Source organism: Vidua chalybeata, chromosome 4, assembly GCF_026979565.1.
Source record: "Vidua chalybeata isolate OUT-0048 chromosome 4, bVidCha1 merged haplotype, whole genome shotgun sequence".
Classification (NCBI taxonomy): domain Eukaryota; kingdom Metazoa; phylum Chordata; class Aves; order Passeriformes; family Viduidae; genus Vidua; species Vidua chalybeata.
The window spans coordinates 45,120,111-45,143,069 of record NC_071533.1 but is presented as its reverse complement, the minus strand read 5'-3'; the positions used below and the strand labels follow the sequence as shown (position 1 = coordinate 45,143,069).

The following is a 22,959-nucleotide window of genomic DNA, read 5'->3' as shown; positions in this document are numbered from 1 at the left end:
CCATTACAATCTTTTTTTTTTCCTCTGTATCTATCTTCACATGATGGTTCAGTCCCACAGTTGTCACTTATTCCAGCCTACCTATTTAGAGATATGAGGACAAATTATGTAAAACAAATTATGTAAAAAAAATTAATCTTTTTCCTCTCAATCTTAGAATTAAGGACAACCTAGTTTGAAGACCAGACCAAAGTTTAGACTTCACTTCCCATTAATGTGAAGATAACCAAGTTCATGAATGTTTCCCCATATTTCAGTAGATGATGATTGTGATTTCACAAAGTGACTTAGACACTTGATAAGACTTTTCTCTTTTTTAGCTGGAGGATTACTTAATGGCACAGCTCTTCCGCCTTTAATTCTGGTAGTAGCACTGAAACCCAAAAAACCAAAGGAGCACAGCTGAACACCACCACACAACAAAAAGATAATAAAGATAAAAAAAATAAAATAAAGCAGAGAAAAACCAGAAACTAAAATACAATATGATACTCTGGACTGAGTGTCTGCAGTGCTCATGTGCTAAATAATACAGTCCATGAAAACCACAGAATTCTGTGGATTTTGTGAATGCATTTTTGGAGATTTAGGATGTTGCTTTAGAGATTTCACTTTGTACAACTACTTGAAATTTTGCAAAATGTCCAGTAATCTTCAAAGGTTCTGATTTATTTTTGTGATGGAGAAGGCTGATGATTTCACATTACACAATCAGAGAAGTTCTGGTTTAGTAACTAAGAGGAAGATTTTGTTATTTCTGTTCTTTTTACAATACCATTTATCCTTATATCAACACTTAAACAAGTATTTATTTAACACTGAATTCCCATCTTTCATTGAGATGTACAAGAAGAAGACATGCCTTAATTAAAAGGAGGATAGACTGATGTGAAAGTGGTGGGCCTTTGATCGTTAGTGAGGAGGGATATGAATTGCACTCATTAAAATAGAATGTTGATAAGGACAGGCTATAAATCTGAAAATGGGTTGCCCCGGAGATGGGTTTTAGAAATAATTTTGCACGTAAACCAAGGACCTGACAATAAAAAAGTGACAGCATTGCTTTACACAGTGTACAAGAGGAAGAGATATTTCTTTAGAAAGCTAAAGAAAAAAGTCACTTTCTTTATAGCCTAGATTTAGAAATACCTGCATTTCAAACATTATCAGGGAAAGCAATTATCATTAAACAGGTAATATGCTTTGATTATAACATGAATAGGACAAGAATGAAAAGGACAAGAAATTATTGCTGAAATATGAAATTTAAGAGAGGGTAACTTTCAGAAATAGTGCTTGTTATATTTGAAAACTGAGTTAAGCTCATTTTCCATGAAACAAAGGCTGAAAATGAAAGTTTATAGCACATCCCCTTGTTAGGCTTTCTTTTCTTGATTCAGAATTGAGTGGCACCATTAGGAGAGCTGTAAAACAAAGCCTCTTAAAGAAGTTCTTCCTGGAGGTGCAAGTGATGTAATGACCCTCAACCAGCGAAGCTGACATTTTAGTCTAGACTGAGAGAACAGTGTAAAATTATATCATAAGTCAACACAGCCCTAACCAAGATGGAAAAGAGAACAAGCCTCTCTCCCTGTACACACTGGAGGATTGTAGAGGTGGTAATGCAGACAGACAAGCAGAGAGATTCAGAACAGTTTTGCTGTGAAAAGCAAAGCTTCATAAACTCTCTAATATAAAAAGCAGGAAGTCACAGAATTAAGAAAAGAGAAACAGGGAAGAACTGGGAGTAGAACAAAGGAGGTCATAATACAAAGGAATGTGGCAGCCAGATAAGCAATTTGTTGTCAGTGGCAGAGAAGGGAGGCAAGCATTAAAGAGGAGAGTGAGGGTGAATGCAGCTAGCATGCTGGTTGTGACAAAACATTCCAGCAACCCAAAGAAAGTGTTTCTCTTTAAGACGACTTTTTCTGCACAGCCTCATAAGGGAAGAAGAAAGTGACAAGGAAAATAAATGTGCTCCAGTAAAAGGAAAAAAAAAAAAAAAAGAACAGGAAACATAAGATAAAATAAAACTGCAATAACATGTACCGCACTCAGCTTAAAATCTTTTAAAAATAATCAATAGAATCAATAGTTAGTTTAATGGCCTTCATAACTACTGATCACACAACTTGAAGAATTCTAGTAAAGATGATGATAGTAATAATAGTAATAGTAGTAGCATTGCAGACCTGAAATAATGGAGGTGATGTTTTTCTGTTGTAGTGCAAAGTAACATCTGCTATTTCTGCTTAGCAGAATTGATTCCATCAAAGATCATTTGTTCCATTGAGCCTGCTATTATGTAGCCATAATAATTTTACAAACACTAAATATCAAAGCATATTGTTAAAGAAACCCACTCCCTTCCGCAATACTGCTGAAGATGTAAGCCAGAAGGATAAAGTAGTACTATCCGTTTGCCTCCATATTACTAGAACAAGCTGCTCCATCTTGGAATGTTTTAATCATGTAAATACATGGTAATTTTTGATTCAAAGAATGTTTTCTTTTACTCTAAATTTGGCAGTAATATTACCATGACTTTAAAAAAACATTATCCCAAACAGTTATTGGGATAAATAATTGCTGCTTTGAAATACATGCAAACACCAGAGTTGCACAATAGAAGAATGAGCCAATTACTACGCTTCAAAACATGCAGACAAAGCTGTAAAGCTTCATAATCAATACTTTTCTGAGTCTTTACAATTACCCATGTTGACAATGTGGTCAGTGTAAATGTCTACTTAGCTGCTATTCAGTTTATTCCTTCTGACTAAGACAGTTTGGAAATGTATTATTGGTTCATAGTGAATAAAGAATGAAAATTCCTTGGTTACGGTTATAAGAATTGAGATGCCCAGTGTTCATGGTCAAACTTTAACCCACAGAGAACACCATAAAAGTAGCCAAAGAAAAGAGCCCTTCAAAAAATTCACACAGTTACTTAAAAAACTCACAGAACCAAAAGAATGATACTACACCAGAAACACAACTTTCTCTGTAATCAAGCTACACGTTGTGCTAAAAGAGCATGTTAACCATACATTAGTCCTGACCAGTAGTCTGAAGATCTTTGGGGGGTTACCAATGGCAGGAAGAAGTGATGTAAATATCCTGAAGACTGAGATCAAGGTTCTACTTGGATTACCAGGAGTTGTGATTCACTCCAGGTAATGGAGACCAGATCCTTTTCTGCAAACACATATCTTCTCCAACAACATGTCTAGATATTGTTCAACAATCCCACCACCAGGAACAGTTCTCACTTCTACATTAAGTCTCAGAATGAAGATTACCTACTGCTGTAAGTAGATATACAGTAAAGAAAGAAACTTACAGAGATAATAAAGAGCCAAACTGAGAGCTCTGTCTTTTGGGAAAAAGATTACAGAGAAATATGCATATATTAAAACTGTTCTAATTTTATCATACATTAGTTTTCCACTGGTATGGAGGTATTTGGAAAACATTAATAAAGTTCATTAAATCATTTTCTCATAAAGTCAGCAGTGGTTTAAAAAATATCTTAAATGTATGATGAGCAATGTAGGTCAGCAGAAATTCACTTTTCCACTGGGATAAATGTGATCTATTTGTAGAGGTGCTGAGCAATATTTCCATTTAACCCAGCTGAATACATGTATTCTTCATAAACTTGCAAAGTCTTGGAAGGAAAAGAAAGAATACCTGATTTTTTTCTGGGTAAAACGCAACTGCTATCACCAAAGGGGTAGTCAAAATATTCAGTAATTGTAACTTTTTCCAATCTAGGGCATTTTGTCCTGAAAAGGTGGCATACAAACTATAATAAAATACAGAAATCAAACTTGAAAAATCAGCAACCATTAAAAAAAAATTATTTTGAGAGACATCTTTAACAACAAAAGTATAGCTCAGGAAGAAGAACCCAAGTAGACTGCAAATAAAGGTAAATACTTCCATGACCAGTCTTGCAATTTTGCATCTCTGTAAGTTGTTCTCCAACCAATCCTTTAGCAATGGCTTGTGAAAGTTGTGGGCTGCCCTATGCAAATCACAGCTTCATCTGTTTTCCAGTGTGCTCCTCACATACTCAAAACCATAGGTTGTTCACTCTGCCTTCGTTACTTAGCACTACAACTACAGAGCCAATTATTCCTTTCATTTTGTTAAGAAATCTGTTCAGATCCATGTTCTGCTGTTTGCCTACCTCTCCTCTGCACAGGAATTGGGGAGGCAACCCTGCCAGCCAAACAGATGCACAGGAGATTGCATTTTGTTGCTCAGGCTAGTTCACAAATTTCTCTGTAGCTTCAGCATTATGAGTTAATACATTTTGTAGCAATTATTATGGAGTATCATAAACTGTCTATGTGGCTGCATCTCACCAGAATTTGGGATTGTATTGCTGTTCTACTATAGAAGACTGTAATTTTCCCAAAGCAGCATGCTTTTAAGCTCTATAAATGCATTTCAAGTTTCTTAAAGAAATACATAGTTTAAATTTAGCTAACTAAAGAAAGAGACAGATATTAAACATTCTTGGTGGGTAAATGATTTCTAAAAGAAAATTATTTAATCATACAAGGTAAAATACTCATTGCTGTTTTACTTTCATTTGCTTGTTTACTTGAAAAAAACACTACTAATTTTTTCCAGGGCCTCAAATTTCTCTGCACTTAAAAATTTACCCCATCTTGTCAACATGCTCTCATTTGTCCAGTTTTTCCCAAGTGTAGTTGATTGCAAATCACACCTTCCCCTGCAGTGCTGAGCTTGGCAAAAAGTACATCCATTAACCTGGTAGCTAAGAATTTTTGCAATTTCTTTTGTTTCTGTTGACAGCCTCTTATCAGTTTTTCTGTCAGAAATTCTTTGCACAGAACTCTTTGTTCTCAGTTTTGATTCCTCCTTTAAATTCTGGTATTATTGCTTTTCTGACAGCTAATCTCCATTTCCTGTTAAGTGCAAGTATCCATTTGCTGTCAGAGAATTCTCCTCCAGAGCTTGTTACACCTTCCCATTTAGCATCTTCTAATACACCAAAAACGGAATGATATTATTTCAACCCTTGCCTCTGTCTATGCTTTGGATGACTTCTTTTACAAACTGGTGATGAAAAGCCAATTTGGATTTTTGGCTGACTCCCTGATTCAGCAGCTCCTAATGTGTAGCCTATAAACCAAAGAGAGGAAGAAACATCCTTCCATGTGCTGAGGGTGCTCACCAAACAGTCCAGCAGATAAACACAGTCAGACAGTACCAGATTTTTAAATTGCAGACATATTCTTTACCCTGCACAACATTGCAGGTGTCCCAGGAGAGGCAAATTTTAAAAAATTTTGAAAGAAGACAGAAGCAGAACTGGGAATATGATTCGAATTTCTTGAACTCCAGTTCACTTTTCTAGCTATCAGCAAGCATTTCTCCAACTCTTTTGCCTCTGCTAAAGCTTTCTAAAGTACTCCTGTGCAGAGACCCAAGAAATTACACAGAAATTGTATCTGCTAATGTTTTGCTCTGATAGAAGACTGGGCACAAACGTAGAAATTATTCTTGAAGGGGTGAGACCACAATAACTATAATTGCCATTCAGTATGAAACAGTACATTGTTATAAATACTCTTTTAGTAGCACATCAGGTCATTTGCTGCGTCTCATTTGTCTGTGAGTCTCTTTGTGTGTAAAAAAATCACAGCACTGAGCAAAGCATACCGTGCTTTTACCATCTGGAACTATAGCAGGAAGGCTCCTTTAGTGTAACCTGTCCTACCAAACATCTTAGGTGATATCCTGATTTCTTTAAAGCAAATGATGTCTATCTTTCATCAACCATTTTATATCCTTCAACCTCTAACAGTGAAGGAAAAAAAAATGGTACTAATACTTTGTTGGTATTTGATATCTCTCTTTGTTGATATATTCATCTACGCTAAGCTCATCTTATTCATCTTTCTAGGAAAAATAATAAATGATTGATCACAGACTTTCAGTTAATTTTTTTGGCCAATGATAAACAGAGAGTGATGTTTACCTCTTTTTAATACTGCCATTTAATTATCACTTCCCTGTTTTAAAGATGCTTTTTTATCTCGTATTTCAGTTATTTCATTACATACCTTTTAATCCAAAAATAAGTGTGGAATATTAACAATAACAAGTACTTTGAGTTGAAGTTACTGCAGAAACTTCAACTTACGTTCTCTAATTTATGCATTCTTAACATCCTCTTTCTGTTAATTTAGAAACAACAAGTAAATAAAAGAAATTATCATTATTTCTATATTCAAGCACTCAAAAATGTGGTAGGATATCTGAACACACACACATCTCTTGAGATAAACAGAATTTCTCATTACATACTTAGTATGCAAAGTTAAACTATTTTGCTGAAAGCCAGATTAAGACAATGGTTTCTGTTATTGCTGACACATTTTATTGCAACTCTAGTTTCTTAAAAGAGTAGAGAAAATTTCCTCTTATCAGCCTTTACCAGAAGTGAAGTGTTACACTGTAGGGGATATGCCACACTTTCGCTTTTTTTTTTTTTTTTTAGAAACAGAAGGGTAAAAAGACAAGAGGATGTGGTACATTATGCAAGAAGAGACATGGACAAGGCTTCTTGGGACTTTCAGACTCCTTTGGTATCCAAGCCAAAGCAAGCTAGCCAAGCTAGCGAGGTTTTATCTCAAATGTGTTCCGCAAACACCCAACTGTTTGCTAGGTCCTGGTCTTATATGCAAACTTATGCATATAGGTAACAAGGAGAGGTTGGATGGAGCCCCTGAGCAACCTGGTCTAGTAGGAGGTGTCCTTGCCCACGGAAGGGGGTTTAGGAACTAGACTATCTTTAAGGTCCTTTCCAACCCAAACTATTATATGATTCTATGACTCAAAATTCAATAGGATTAACCCCAAATTTAAGAAGGTGTACAAAACACTCAAATACCATGGCATCTAGTGTGAAGGAAGAACTGTGTCAGCGTGTGCTTTTACAGTGCTAGCATGGTGGGACTCCCATCCTAAATTTCTTGGTGTTCACACCATAAAAATTGCTATGACATTTCTAATACTTAACCAGCTAATACTGAATTAATTTATACAGTATTTAAGGAATGACAAAGATACACTTTTTTGCTAAAATAAAATATAAAATTACGTATCTTAAGATGCAGAAAAACTGTAAGGAATTTATAAGTGATGTCCTCTAGTGATATAACAGCTGCTAAAGAGTGTACCTTCCCTATTGGTCTTATGTGGTCATTAACAAGAGAGAAATTAAATCAAAACAAGAATGTAAGGAAAAGAGGGAAATTAATGAGTAGGTAAAAAAATGAATAAGAAAAAAAATAGAATATGTGGTGCTCATTTCTATGTCCACATAAAGGGAAAAGAAACAAAAAAAAAAAAACAGAAAGAAGAAAAAAAGAGCATAACCAACAGCCTTTCTGTGTTTATTTCCTGATTTTGCAAAATAAAATCTTTTCACTAGTGTTGTCTAGATTTTACACAGTCTCAGAAAAAAAAAGAAAAAAAACAGAAAATATCTGAAAGAAATAGAGAAAGTTCTAAACAAAGACATATTACCAGCATCACAGGACAATCAGTTTGTGAAATTGCATCATAATCTTGTTCTAGGCCCACAAGAAGTTTAAAAAAATAAGTGTCATGTCTCCTAAGTACTTAGCCCACTGTATTAGATCTGTTCTAGTAAATATCTGTGAATTCTATTAATCTGGAGAACAAAAAAACCTCAAACACCGTTCACATCTTTTTCTATTCTCAGATGACAGTTATTTTGTACTTGCATTGGAGGAAAATTTGCCATGGTGGCAAATTACATTATTACGAATTTAATAATTGTAGACTAGAATGATATAAGTCTCCCCAACTTCTAGCTATGTTCAAAACTATTTACTAACTCTTCATTATCATAGCTCTGAAAAAAACAGTTTAAACACGGTCTTTACTTTATGGATTTTCTTGAATACATTACTTTCTAAGGTATTATTCTGCATCCTTTTAGTCAGCTTATAAAGCTTTCACCTATTGCAGTGGCATGCTTTGCGAACATCTCCATGATAACCAGAGTAGAAGAGGTTTATTTCAGAGGTACTTAAGTGATTTTTGCACCTCAGTGAAATTTTAATTTTCAAAAGAAGTTTAAAGACTAGGGTAAAAAAAAGAGATTCCTGAACAATTTGAAGCACACAGAGCTCATGCATTAAACCAGAATTGTTCTCACAAGCAATCATCCAGAAAAAGAAAAAAAGCTTTAATTTTCAAAAAGTTATAATAATGGTCAGCAGCATTAACTTGTTATGCTTTATGGTGCCACCCATTTCCAGGGATTATACTGAAAACTAATTTTTGTCTTTCATAGTACAATAATTATAGAAGCACATTTGATGATTGCTTTGGTATAAAAGGCTTCCCTCTTCAAGTGTACCAGTGAACTAAATGGAGTTGACATTCCAATACCTTGTGTATTTCTTTAATGACAACATTTCATTAGTGTAATTACAGCAATACAACATAAAGGGGAAAAAAAAGTTAATTACAAAATGACCTATGTTTCTGATTCGAGCCTTCTTTGTTTCCACCAAGGTACACTTTAAAAGCCTGTTCTTCATTTTAATAAACTGTTTGAATTCACAAGACTGAATCTACTGTATCTGAATTGTTGAAAAATAACAAGGGTAACAATAATAGATTTATTTTAATGGTATAATCAAGATCTGCAACACAAAAAGAATTCTGCTTCATACTTTTTTGAATTGCATAGTTCATATACAGCGAAATCTCATTTAGTCAAAAGGATATTGACTTTACAGAGGGGCATACATATGAGTTCATGAGTGAAGAGGTATCAGACACCATTTTCAGTCAAGTGATGATGAGGGCAATCCAGCCCAAAACTTTCTATTATAAACTTCCTATACCTTCTTGGACAGTTTTCAGAAAAATTAGTATCTCATCATTAAGGATGTGCTTCAGAGAAGGTGCATTATCAGGAGAGATGTTTCAAATTCAGAGTATGACAGGCATGGTGACACATGCAGCAGTGTGCCATTGATGAAGGAAGGCAAATTTACAATGTCCAGATAAAGAACACCCTTTAGGTGAAGGTAAAATGCAAAATTTTACATTAATCTTATAAATTACTTCAGTCAGGAAGTTTGGTTCATAAAAAGAACTTTAGCAGGTAGTTATAAATTGCTGGGTTTATAGCTGCTTTCAATAAATTGATAGAAAATTTATTTGAAAACACTGTGGAGTAGGAGAATTTTCAGTTTAAAAGGTTATCTCTAAGTTTTCCCATTTAGGAATTTAATGCTAACAAAATAAAATTATAATTTCTCAACAGAAACAGCATGGCTGTTTATGGTATGACAAGGGGTTCATTCCTCAACACTATAATTTTCTTCAAAATATTTCTTAAACAAAAGGTTTTGAAAGGGCTCATTGTTTTAAGAAGCATCTCTGGCACAAATCATTGCAGAAAAAGAGCTTGTCAAGAAAATATGGGCATTTCCAAAATGATCCATACATTTGGTAAATAGCAAATGTTAAATTTCACAGAAAGCAGTTAATTTTATTTTGCTTCTTTTTCAGTTACAGAATATCATAATTTAAATAAAAAAAAGTAGAGAGGAAATATTAACCCATTTTTCATTTGCCTCTTCAGAAATTGAGAGGGGAGGAGAAACAATTTTCCTTGCCACTTTGAGAAGTTATTGCCATTTTTGCATAATAACAATCATTATCTCTCAGTCTGGTGGTCAAATGAGCTTTGTTGATACATATGAGCTTACTGGTTTTAAGTATGAACACCTTTCTAAAAATATTTAATAGAACTTTTATAGAGATTTATTGCATGCACAGCATATTTCCAGGCAAAAGGCAAATTATTTACTTTTAGACCTGCTAGCTTCTATCTATTTCTGAAAGAGTACTTTTGAGCATATTTTCTTTCTCTGTTACCTAATTAGAAGTGTATGGGCAAAAAGAAGCTATGATGTAATCATAAATAGCACATTCTAATCTTGCACACGTGGCCTTACACATGTTCCCCCCTTTGACATAACGTAAAAAATTAATTTAAAACTCTAATAGTCCAATACAAATACTGAAGACAAACAGTGGAAAATGCCTGATTATGTATCATATAAGAAGTCCTTTACAGTTTTTCACAGGTATTATTTCTCTGTCCTTATTGATATTCAACATTGATGCAACTCAGACTTGAAATTAGGTATATAGTTAAATAATCCATTGAGTGGCTTTCATAATGTACACTCGGTTGATGCTACTTGTACTTTTCCTTATCTCATGGCAGACAGAAAGAGGCAGAACCACAAAACAGAGCAACTTGTCATGTTTGCCCATACTTTGTTTTGAGGAAGCATTCGTAAAGAGTTTATAGAAGTTTAATGATGCCTTAATCTCTAAAAGTTCAAACAATATGGATTGTTGCATAAGCTACTGTGTCAATAGGTTGTTTACAACCACAGGTATTCTTGTAAAAGGACAATCAGAATGTCACTACAAAACATTAGATAAATTTAATACATATTAGATGCTCCTTCAGTATAAAATTACCCCTGCCTTTTTTTTTTTTTTTTTTTGGAGTCATTTCACTCCTTTATGTGGATATGGTAAAGCCATTCACATGGTAATTTAATCTGTAAAGAGATTTCAACATAACACAAAATATAATCCTACAAAAAGAGCCAAATTTCAGCCCTGCATAGATCTGTTACTTTGGCATTTTACATGGGTTCCTCAGCCCAGGAGAAATACTGCTACAGTGGTTACTGTTGCTCAAATTACTCATTCCTAATTGGTACCCATTAGGCCTTTAGACTTGCAGAAATGTATGCCCAATATAAAGCAGCAACAGCATCCTGGATGTCTGTTTAACACCAGCACTCTTCTGAAAGACAGGTGCGGGATGCGTAGGAAGCCAATATGCTGTAGAGCCCCATTTGCTCTTTTATGTGTTTTTTGTCTGCTCTCAGTTTCCTCAAAAATACTGAGACCCTGATGCTTTCAGTCTGTGGAAGGTCACAGGTCTATCAAAATGTTACCTTCCACAGGTGCAACATCTGGCATGCAATAAAGAAAACCCCACCTACAGCTCTGCCAGAGCATACCCATGAGGACAGCAGGGACACACTCTTCTCATTTAGCCCTAATGTTCACTCTGGGTTTTTTAAAGCAGTATCCTACATATGCTATCCACTGTACATGTGGGAGATAAATCTGCTTTTTTTTGTTTCAAGGTACAGGTCAGCTCACCCTGAAGTGCATGAAAAACAGTTTTGAGGCATTCCTCAACAAGAGCATGTGCTTAATCTGTAAACTGCAATGCTGGGATTTCAAGAAATGCAGACCCAGAGCAGAATCCCCAAATAAATGTTGTGGACAACACTTCTGTGTAAATCTTTTATCACTGTAGTCAGGGAAGACAGACATGTAGTCAGAAAAAAGAAAAAAATTCTAACCTCAACTGGAAAAAAAAAAAAAAACAGGCTTCATTCTTGAAACAAGAGCCCTCAGGGAACTTATCATAATGCTTCCAACCTTTTGCCCTTTTTCATAACACAGAAACATAAAACAAAAAATTTTGTTTTTAAGCTAGTGAACCAATGAAATGAGAAGACATGAAGAAAGAGCGTTGACAAATTATTTTGGCAGCAAGCTAACTCCTTCAGAACTCTCTTTTGTGCTGCACTGAGTCTACAGAGAAAACTCATTGATTTGTTGCGAGATTTTAGTCTGTGCATTCTAGAGTTTTATGCATATTTGGAAGGTCCCCAGGGGAAAGCTTTCTGAAAATTCAGAAAGCATTTCTAATTAATTAAAAAAGCTTTTGTTTCTATGTTCTTATTGAATTTTTTTTTTTGCATTTTCCTGCTAAGGCTTCTTGAATTATATATAGAAGCCATTAATCAGAAGAAACTGATGAGGATTTTCAACATTCCAAATGTGAGCACTGTTATCTCTCTTTAGACAGCCAAACAGCTAGCCTAATTTTAAAAATGTGGAGCATCAAGAAGTTTCAAATTAATTCCAAAGAACTTCATTTCTAAAGTCCTGTCTTGACCTGCAACCTGTTTTTCACAGCTGCAGATGCTGAGGAAAGCAGGAGTGAAGCACAGCCCAAGCATACAGGTGTCTCCTCCTGAGTGCCTTCAAGGTGACCAGCAGTTGCAGCTCAATTGTATTTTCACTTCAGAAAGCAAATTCCCACGTAGGACTGGAAAAGTAAAGATCCTGTTTTACTGAGTTCCAAAGGAATGAAAGAATGGAACTTTAGGGGGAAAACTCTTTCAAGCATATTCCTACATGCAATCTCCTCTAACATCATATGTGTATCCTCTCTTTTCTTTTTTTTCAGCTTTCTCAAAGATTTAATTTCCATTTACAAGCATTGTACCAAATATTTTCTTTACATTTACTAAGCTGATTGAAGGACACGTTTTTAACCACCTCCATAGCATTTCAGCCCCACCCAACCTATGAAACAGCATAAACAATGAAAGTCCCATAAAATTAGGCCACTGAAAGTTACATTACATAAAATAACACAAAATGATGCATACTCCAGAGACCTAACTGTAAAAATAGTTTGACAAAAATAATGAAACTATCTGAGCAATAACTAATGATAAAACAAAAACCTTAAAGAAAAGAACAAACAGAACATTACAGAAATGAGGGAGTACAGCCATGCCTGAGATAAAATGGCCACCCATGCTATTGGACAACAGAAAGGCAATTTTTTAAAAGGAAAGAATTATCTAAGCCAAGAGAATTATGAGCCAAAACTGATGGACAAGGAGAGAGGATTCACACTTCATGTTTCCACTCACATAACTTCATAAACAGTATGTGTTGCAGGAAAAATGTAATAAAAGAGGGAAGCAGCAGGTCATTTTTCAATCTATAGTTTCATTACTAAATTATTTATCTTTCACTCCCTCCTCCAGAATGATCGGGTATCCTCAATGGCAAAGAGGACATAAAATGCTAAAACTAAAAATACTTGCAGCTTTCTGGAGCTATTCTGTGACTATATGCATTTTTTTTTACTGTAATGGAAATATAAACTGTGTAATACAACAGAAATTAATTTATTATGAACAATAATGTGGGTCCAGAAACAAGAACACATCTTTGTAGTTACACTTTATGATTCAGATTCCCTGTGTCTTGAAACACATTCATCAATCTCATTGGTATTTTTACAATGCTGTAAAGTTTAAAATACAATTTAGAATTAAGACTGATGAGTGCTGAATATGTATTAATGAACATAAGGAAGGGGTTCTTAAGATGTACCATTGTGGCACACGTGTAACATCTAGTTCAGGAAAAGCCCTCTGGATTCATTTCAGTAAGCTGTTTTCTGTGCTAACAAGTTTGTTTTCTAAAAGAACATTCCTAAATGAATATCACAGAAGATGTTTCAGCCATTGAAAAATAAGTCCAGTTTCAGAGATGAAATATGATACAATTATATCATAACAGCAGTAGGAAGTTCAAACAAGTGAAGATTGTCTTGTGTCTCACATCAGCCTCCATCCAATAGTACTGTCTGCTTATTCTATTCCAAAATTGTGAGCTCTTAAGATAACATTTTATATCCCAGTCTAGATGAACAATCATGGGAAATGTTTTCATGTTTTTAGGAAACAAGTTTGATCCCTAGGCTGAGATATCTATGCTTGTCACTTGATCAAAAATCCATGGTAGCTGGTTTTGTTATTTTAAACTCCTGAACTGGTCTTCTCAGTTTAATTATATATTTGTAAAAGTGTACTATATTAAAGATGCCAGAAGAGCTAGGTTCATATCCATAGTAAATAGTTTAATTTTATTTACTAGATTAAATAATTGTATCTAGTTACTGAAACAGCTCATTCAAAACCTAACATTTCAGTTCTAGAAGTGACACCAAATTGGTTTGTTATAACAGTAGTAATATTTCATGCCTGCTGATGTCACTTTCATGAAACACCCTTAGTCCAACATCATAATGGCTTCTTGAAAGGTAATGCAGTGATGTGCTGTGAGGTCACGGATGCTGAGTTTCATACAAGACAAAAATCCACTGAGGGGATAACAATTTTCATACCTAATACCATTTTTATGAGACACCTAGTTTTTATACCAGAATGAAATATATTTCTTCCAGCAAGATTTTGTTTATCTGGGAACCTATGAATGAACAACACATGCAACACAAACGCTAAAAAGTGACTTTTTCTACAGACTGCAACTGCTTTCCATTAAAATATTTCAGAAACAAATCACTCCCACTGTACCTAAGCTAGAAGTACATCTGATGGTAGGAAATACCTTAGCATGCCAATCACAGCTGAAGGGCTGAAATGCGAGCTACTTTCACTCAAGTTACATCTGTTTAAGTAGCTCGGCCTTCATAGAAGAGACTGACCAAAATTCCACACATTCATTTTGAATCAAAATAAAAGCATTTCACTAGGAGATATTTCATATTTATTTCTTAGAATTTTTTCCACATGTGCATTAGATTTGTTAAAATACAGATTTTTTTCATGATCTTTTTTGAAAAACTATACTTTTTAATAGTTTTGGTTGCATTTAAAAATTGGACTACCAAAAAAATTTTCATTGCTCTGTAGCCACAAACACACACGCATGATTCTCTTTTGACTCTTAAGTCAAAACAAATCTGGAAATGTAGAACAAATAGAAGGTCTGTGCTCCTAGTTCTGATCTGTATTATTCTACTTTATTTTTTTATCTGACATTGAGAGGATTTTAGTCAAAATGGAAGACAGAAGATGCTAGTTGCTTTTCCTCTCCAATTAAACTTATTAATCCAGAAGTCCTTAAAAGACATGACAAGAGAAGATGCAACTTACACATAATGTAAGGCAGGGGTGTATCAGTCTCTCAATTAAAAATTAAGGAAGCTGAGAGGAGATATCTTAGGAGACTTTCTCAAGGTCACACAAAGTCAGGAAGACCCTGCCAGTAGATTCTTCCAACCCTGAAAAATAGACAATATTTTGTCTATTTACAAACTTTATAAACTTGCTTACATACATATCCATATATCTGTGCATGTTTTCAAAATACCTTATATTTCCTTTAATTCCAGAACAATTCCATATTTTCAGCTGTAATGTTAAAAAGAAATAAGCAGTTTTAAGGCTGATGAACAAACTGGGTTTGAATGCTGGGCTTTAAGGACTCAGTAGAAGCTCACAAACCACCCAACAGAGGCAGTCTGACACTAAAATTTGCAGGCTGATGCAGTGCATACCATGCTCCACCTATGTCAATGCTGACACAGGAGGAACATTATGCCTAACACACCATTTCCCATACAATTAATTAATCATAGATGGTATCTTCAAGTTTCCTTCATTTATTTCTGACATTTAACACCTTTGGAGAAAGGTACCATAAGAAGTTCCTAAGTATTTTATTTATTTACAAACAAGTACCAAAGCTAGCTTCTTAAATGCAGACCATAATAAAAGGCAAAGCTAATTACTGATTAATATAAAAGCATAAGATAGAGACAAGGTATGATTGAGGTCATACATTGCTATGATTAATAACTGTTTTCCAGAAAACATTCACTGAAAAATTAATTGTTAAATTATGTTCCTCTAAGAATTAATTAATCTAAAAGCTTTAAGAAAACATAAAAGCACAATAATCAGGAAGTTAGGTAAGCAGTTTGCTCTAATTTGTAAAAAGAAAATTTGTATAATTGATTAGTCTGAGAGCAATTACAGAGCTGGCAAAGCCTTCAAACAAGAACCAACTTAAGAACAGCATACTAGTAATTGGTTTTTATTCATCTTCCCGTAAACTTATTTGCAAAAAAATAGCCAGAATTGCTGCGTCATTTTTTTGGTATATGAAGGAAACAATACTATGCATGTGCAAAAATGTAGTCTAAACACATCCCACTATCAACCTGCTGTCTGTGACTAATGGCAAAAGAGAATTTCAACCACATCAGTCAAACAGACTTGCATTCCAGCTTGGTTTATAGGCCCTATGAAAAAGACCACAATGTTCTGCATCAAACCCTTTTTAATGTTTCAGAAATCATCCTCTTGTTTGTGATCTTCAGAAGTGTCATGAGAGGGAGTTAGTGATATTTTTTTCTTCCAGACGTTGCAGTGATGGCCACACATCATCAGAATGAATGCTTGTGAGGAGCAAGCCTGATAAATCATCCGCAACTAAATTTGCAACGCCACTGTCTTCTACGTGTGGGAGACTGGAAAGAAAATTTACCTGTGATGCTACATAAAATACTTCATGGGCCACATCTGGCCTACAGCATCTCATTTGTGAATTTACACCACAGTAACTTGAAGCCCTCTGTTGGAGGATGTGAGAGTGTTTTGCAACAGTGACTGCTGCTTAGTAAGTGTATATTTCACCTTTGTGTGCCATAGAAAGCACTACAGATGATCAAAGCCAGAGTGAGATTTTGAGGTGAAGAAACACTGAATAACTGAGAAAAGAAAATAACGTGATTTGAGATGTGTGCTGTTCATTTGAGGTCACTGCTGTAACAGGGCACCAAATATACCATAGCAGAACATCCAGAATATTAAAAGTGCCAAAGGCAGAGTTGTTCATGTAGTATAGAGTATATAGTTTATGAATACTAAGTCCTTTTGCATCAGCAAACCTCATAACTAAAAATGACAAAGGACATATAAGAAGTGATGTGACCTCTGACCAGTAACATAGGAATATTACTATCTAAGGTCTTGCTGACGCAGTTCAGTTCAGAGTTACAAACACATGCTTTAATATCTTTTGACTTTCAGTAACTGCTTAAATTTAAGTCTGTATATACATAATTTTTTTCTCAGTCAGGAGTTGGTATAACATATCAACAGTAAGCAGATGTAGGTGAAAAAAGAAAAAAAAATCTTGGGGGTAAAAATTGAAGTGATTTTTTTTCCCATCCAGAAATTAAGAACTTAAAGAAAAATCAGTTGTAGTTTTTCAAATAAATACATCTGTATTACACCTGCACTATAATACCTTTGGACTTCTATCTACCCTATGAAGAATTGCAGGAAAAAACCAATTAGCAGAAACTCTAAGCTACTGCATAGCACACCTTAAAGCACAAAGCTAGGTCCTCAGAAGGAGGAGCTTTCAAAGCTAAAGAGAGGATACTAAGCAAGCTCGGAGATGGTGCAAAACTGGGAGGAGTTGTTGACTCCTCAAAGGCAGGGAAGCTCCACAGAGGAGCCTTGATAAATTAGAGGGCTGGGCAATCACCAACCACATGAAATTTAACAGGGGAAAAGTGCTGGATTCTGCACCACCGGGGCCACCACCACTAGCACCATTCTGAGCCACCCTGGATGTATGTACATACTGGGGAATGAGATGCTGGAAAGCAGCACTGTGGAAAGGGAGCTGGGGTTCCTGGTTGATGGCAAAGTGAACATGAGTCATGGTGCCCTGGTAGCCAGGAGGGCCACACGTGTCCTGGGGAACACTGCCAGCTGGGCAAGGGAGGGGATTGTCCCTCTCTGCTCTGCACTGGGGTGGCCTTGAGTGCTGTGTGCAGTTTGGGGTACCACAATACAAGAAAAATATAAAGCAATTAGAGAGTGTCCAAAGGAGGGTAACAAAGATGGTGAAGAACCTTGAGTGGAAGCTGAATGAGGAGCAGCTGGGGTCACTTGGTCTGTTCAGCCTGGAGAAGAACATGTTTTTACATGCATTTGGGTGGAGCATTATTCTGGTCAGACTATTTGAGAATGAATTTTACAAGAAAAAAATCATTCAGAGAGAAAGACAACATTCAAAATATACTTCTAGATATGAAAAACTATTTGAGAGAAAATAATTAATATGGAAATGCTGCTAAGAAGAAATTATCATTACACATACCCATGGTGGGTAAGAAAAGCAGAGGGTTGCGCTAGGTCTGTCTGGGATGGAGTTCATTTTCTTCATAGGAGCTCTGGTGGTACAATGTTTTGGACTTGTGGCTAAACAGAGTAACACTGAAGTTCTGGCTGTTGAGAAGTAGTTGCATGACCCAAAATTTTTTCAGTTCCTTTGTTGGTCTCTGCCAGCAAGTAGGCTAGGGGTGGTCAAGCATTTGGAAGGGAACACATCCAGTGCAGCTGGCTCAAACTGGCCAAAGGAGTTCATGCCATATATCATCCTGTTCAACAGTAAAAATGGGGAATTTTTCTTCCAAAATAGCTGTTGCTCAGAGATTGGTTGTTGGCCAAACCCAAAACACTCAACTGCAAACAATTATCAAAAAAACCCTGCAGAAAGGCACCAAAACACCCCCAGAAAACTATCTTCTTCCTTCCACTAGACTGATTATCAATGTGGAGCACTTGCTACAGGGAAAAACATTTCTCTATATTTAAGACCCAGATATTTATAAATATTCTCAAGAAAAACTCTACTTCAAATTTGAGATCTCTTTAATTAGATAACCAGTTTTAGTTAGCATAGCAGCTGATCACTAGGGGAAAACTTTGCTGCATACAAAAATAAATGCTATGAAAATACTGTGTTAATTTAAAATATAACACACATGAATACATGTATATGGATCATATACAAAACATACTTATACACACAACATAGAAATGTTTGTGTACACACAAAACAGGTTTCGAAAGGCTAGGTTCTCTGCTGCTGTTTTATATAATTGGGTGTGTTGAAATGACTATTTTTAGTTAAACAGAAGTAATAAAATTAAAATTGAAAGGATACAGTAAATTTAAGATTTAGTTGTTAAACAAAATTTAAAAGTCATGTCATTCTTAACAGTAGAGTGGCTAGAGTCACACTATCTGCAAATACTGCAAGCCTCAGTCAGGGAATGTGTACTTTTAACTGGAAATTGCTGTAAGGAATCAACTTGCTCATGGAGACAGAGTGATGATAGGTTTGTTGGGTTTTTTTAGAATTGTGTTAGCACAAAATACAACTTATTTGTGAACTTCTGAACTGACAATGAGGACACTTTTATTCTACTCAATAAATGATTTCAAGTTTTCACCTCTTGTTTTCTTGCACCAGGTTAATAACATTGCATTTTACTTCTGAAAGTCAAAATCCCATGACTCAGAGGCAAGCTGTTTTTACCTTCCCTCACCTTGTTTGCACAAATAGATATCTCACGCTAAAGTGTAGAGTCCATACAGGTCAGACTTAAAATTAAATTTGGGGAAAAAACCCCAAACTTATATTCACTTCAACAGCCTTTGGGACCGATTACAGTTTTGATTAACAATTGGAAATGAAAGTTTTAAGATACACTTGGTTTTCCTCTCAGACAAATATTCAAATGATTTGGGTCTGTTAAAACAGATTAAATAGCCCATAAGAGTCATTGATACACTACATTCATAACTTAGCAGATATATTAGAAGATATTTTGAGTAGCACTATCATGCAAAAAGAGCTAGAAAATTTATTACATACAGACATGCAAGTGTCCAGGAGCTGAGAGCTATATATCTACACATATTTTTACATACATATGTGTGCATGAACATTGTTACAAAGTATCAATTACCTCATTAATGTTTTACTGTTGCATTTGCCTAGTTCAACATTACTAATGGTAAAATCATCCTGAAGGAGTTGGTCCCTATGTTCCCTATAATTCATTTTCTTCTTTAATTCTGCCATAGAATTGTGCTTTCCTGGATTTTACAGTTACACATAACAAGTGAGCTTCCAATGCTGTCAAACATTAAGAATATGGAGACATCTTCGGCAAAGAAAAAAAAAGGAAAAAGCTATCTAGATGCACTATTGCTAAAGTTTGTTCCTTTGTTATTATCTAGAATAAAGTATCCATCTACATCTAATTGTTCCAAAACTTTAGGTTAATCCTACTGCCTGGGCTTTGTCCCATAACAGGATTGCAGTCATCCAAATTCAGACTACATGCCACTCACTGTGCTTAGAACTGCTTCATGACTCAGTTGTAAACAAGCAAACAAAAAAAGGCTACTTGTAAGTAACTTTATAAGTCATATTCTATGCTCAGGTGCACCAGATGCTGCCATTAAGAACACAAGATAAGAACATGCTGATGATGTCAACAGTTTCCCTTTGGGGGATTTGTTGACATTGTTTTCTGGCATTTTTTTCACCCAGTGACAAGAAATTTGTAAAGCATTGCCTTAAGGACAACCTTACAGATTCCATCCTTTAAGGAATCCATGCCAATTTTCCTTCAGCTGGCTGATATAAATTTGAGGCCCATATTTCCTCTTGCTTATCCTTTATCAGTGTCATAAATAAATCACTCTAACATTCAAACTTTTCAACCTGATAAAATACAGTTTCATTATATGACCTTTCTCGTAGCATGTTAGCTGATTCTGATATATACTGTCCCATGATATCACAATTTCTTGGTAATTTATTTTAAAGTCTAATTCTTACCAGTTACTTCCCTCTGTAGCTTCAAGGGCAGTTAGAAGCTCAAGTTACTGCTTTTCTAGATTATTCCTACATCATTCCATATCCTACCAAATAGTTTACTCAGAATGGTCTTCAGAAGCATTGGGTTTTCTTTCACATATGAAAAAACACCTGAATAATAAAAAAAAATACATTCAGGATTTTTCACACATTTTTTTCCTAGAAACTACGATTAGCATTTATTAGGGCTGGTGGAAAGTTGAAAAATTCAGGAGAAATATTTTTTCTTCCTCTTTATTGCTTAGATACAGGAACTTAGCTCATAGGACCAACGTTACACAGTAAGATGAGCAAATAGATTTTGTTTATTATCCTCTACTACAGGCATAAATATATGACTCAAATTTAATAGTTATCATTCCATGTACTCTTTTCATTTTGCAACCAAATCATCAATGCTAAAAAACAAAACCCCTAAAATACATACTACCCCTAAATTTTAACTTTTCAATAGCAGAATTTTACTAGGAAATTTTTTCTACACAAGGCAACCCTAATTCAAAAACCTAATTTTGTCAGTTAACATTTTAAATCAACAGCGGGCAGGATGGTGAAAGGAAAGGTAGTCTGAGAAGAGAACTGCTGCTAGAATAACTGTGCAAAATCATGCCTGAGTGAAGGACACTAAGTGTGAAGGAAATTTAGGTTAATATCTCGGAGCTAAGGAAAAAGGGGGAGAGGGATAATTCATTCATTGTTTTACAAAACTGTTATTACAAACATATGGCAAATGCTGTAAGTCAACACAATCACATGCAATGCATTTGACTCAGTAACAGAAAGGAAAATATGGCAAAGCCTGAAGATACTGAAGAATATTCTGGATAATTCATTCATTGATACCTCATTTATTATTAAATTTTAAAAAATTCTCTAGCAGCACCAACTTTTAAGTTCGCCACAATTCAGTTCACTGTGGTTGAAGAGGCATGCTGTGACCTGCCCATGCTGTGATTTGATCATTACTGTTGCACAGGTTCCACACTGGTTTTTTAGAATGGCAAAATTCAAAGAAAACATTATATAAGCTTACCTGTGAACTCAAAGCTGTCTTTTGCTTACAACACCAGGCAATCATGAAATCAGTTCTACATCATATACACTGCACCTCTTCCCATCTTGCTGCAGATGATTTGCTGACAGCTTGTGGTAACATGCACAGTACACATATTAGCCCTTTCATCATTAAAGTCTGTAAGTCTTTCAAAAGAAGATGATGCACTTTTCTTCATACTTAATTTACTGGACTAGCAAATATACCTAATATTATTACAATTCATTCATATTTTGTCAGAATTTTTTAAAGAATATCCATTTATTTCTTCATTTGGTTTAGTGAACCTTTCATTGCTTTTAATCCCAATGGATTTTAACAGCTGAGAGAAACTCATGGAAAAACAAAAACAAAAAAGAAACACAAACAAAAAAACCCCCTCATAACAGCCACCATTTGAGATCAGTTATTATATAATTATTGCGAATTCTGAACAACAAATTAAGATTAGATATATGAAAAATATTTTTATATTAAACTAGATATCATAAGATATAATCTTCATTCATTTATAACACTCCATAAATATTAGAGCATGTATTTTCAGTCTCCTCCAAGAAACAAATATATGCTTCTAAAATTGTAGAGATAAGAAAACCAGTTAGATATGGTTTACAAACAAGACTTTTGCATCAGGAGTTTTGTGACAGAATGTGAGGAACTTAAAACTGCTGAATTATAGCTGCTTAACTGTAAAATGATTCATCTATCTGCTTTTGTTCTGAAGAGCAATTCTAAATACTGCACTTGACTGTGCATTTCTGTGTGCCAGAATGTACTAAACAAATTCTATCAGGTTTCTGTAGATGAAAGAGATTGAGATGAAACAGCTTCTCACACACAATCTGGTCTTTTTGATTACATTTACAGATCCTCCAGTCATTCCACAACCCCACCAGTCTTTTGCTATGGCTTTCAAGCTGTGACAATTTGGATAAGTGAAACATTAAATAGCTCATTATAAGTCCACTTCTGCACCATAGGAATTGATGGCAGCGTTGCCATTGACTTCAATGGGAGTTGGATTACAGCTTGAAACACATCACGTATACATTCATCAGAAACATTTAAAATTCAGAGACTTTCCAAACTTCTTCAAATCAGTTATACTGAACCAATCTTACTACAAATCGGGAAGAGGTGGCAGGCCAGTTTTTAGAGTACTACAAAAAGCTATTGAAATAAGCTAGTAGTAAAAGCTATTTACTTGTTCTGCTATTTTCATCCAAATATCTTGCTATGGCTTCTGTGACGAGAAATCATCAGGAAGTAAAAAGCTGTTCCCAACAAATTTAACAGAATAAAAAGAGCAGGGACAAAAAAAAAGGTTAAAATTTTCTTCCAAGACAGGTAAAATATTTATCTGCCAGAAACTGATCTACTATGAAGCGGTTACCAGGATG

General features: G+C 35.0%; 1 long non-coding RNA gene across 1 annotated transcript in view; it reads right to left on the bottom strand.

Moving 5' to 3' along the window:
- Positions 1–21,635, bottom strand: part of LOC128787030 (uncharacterized) — a 30,797-nt gene extending 9,162 nt beyond the window's left edge. Inside the window, exons 1-3 of the long non-coding RNA XR_008430540.1 lie at positions 21,536–21,635; positions 20,464–20,613; positions 14,901–15,028 (exon numbers count right to left, since the gene is read on the bottom strand). This is a non-coding gene — a long non-coding RNA (uncharacterized LOC128787030). The remainder of the gene's footprint in view (positions 1–14,900; positions 15,029–20,463; positions 20,614–21,535) is intronic.
- Positions 21,636–22,959: the final 1,324 nt, after the last annotated feature.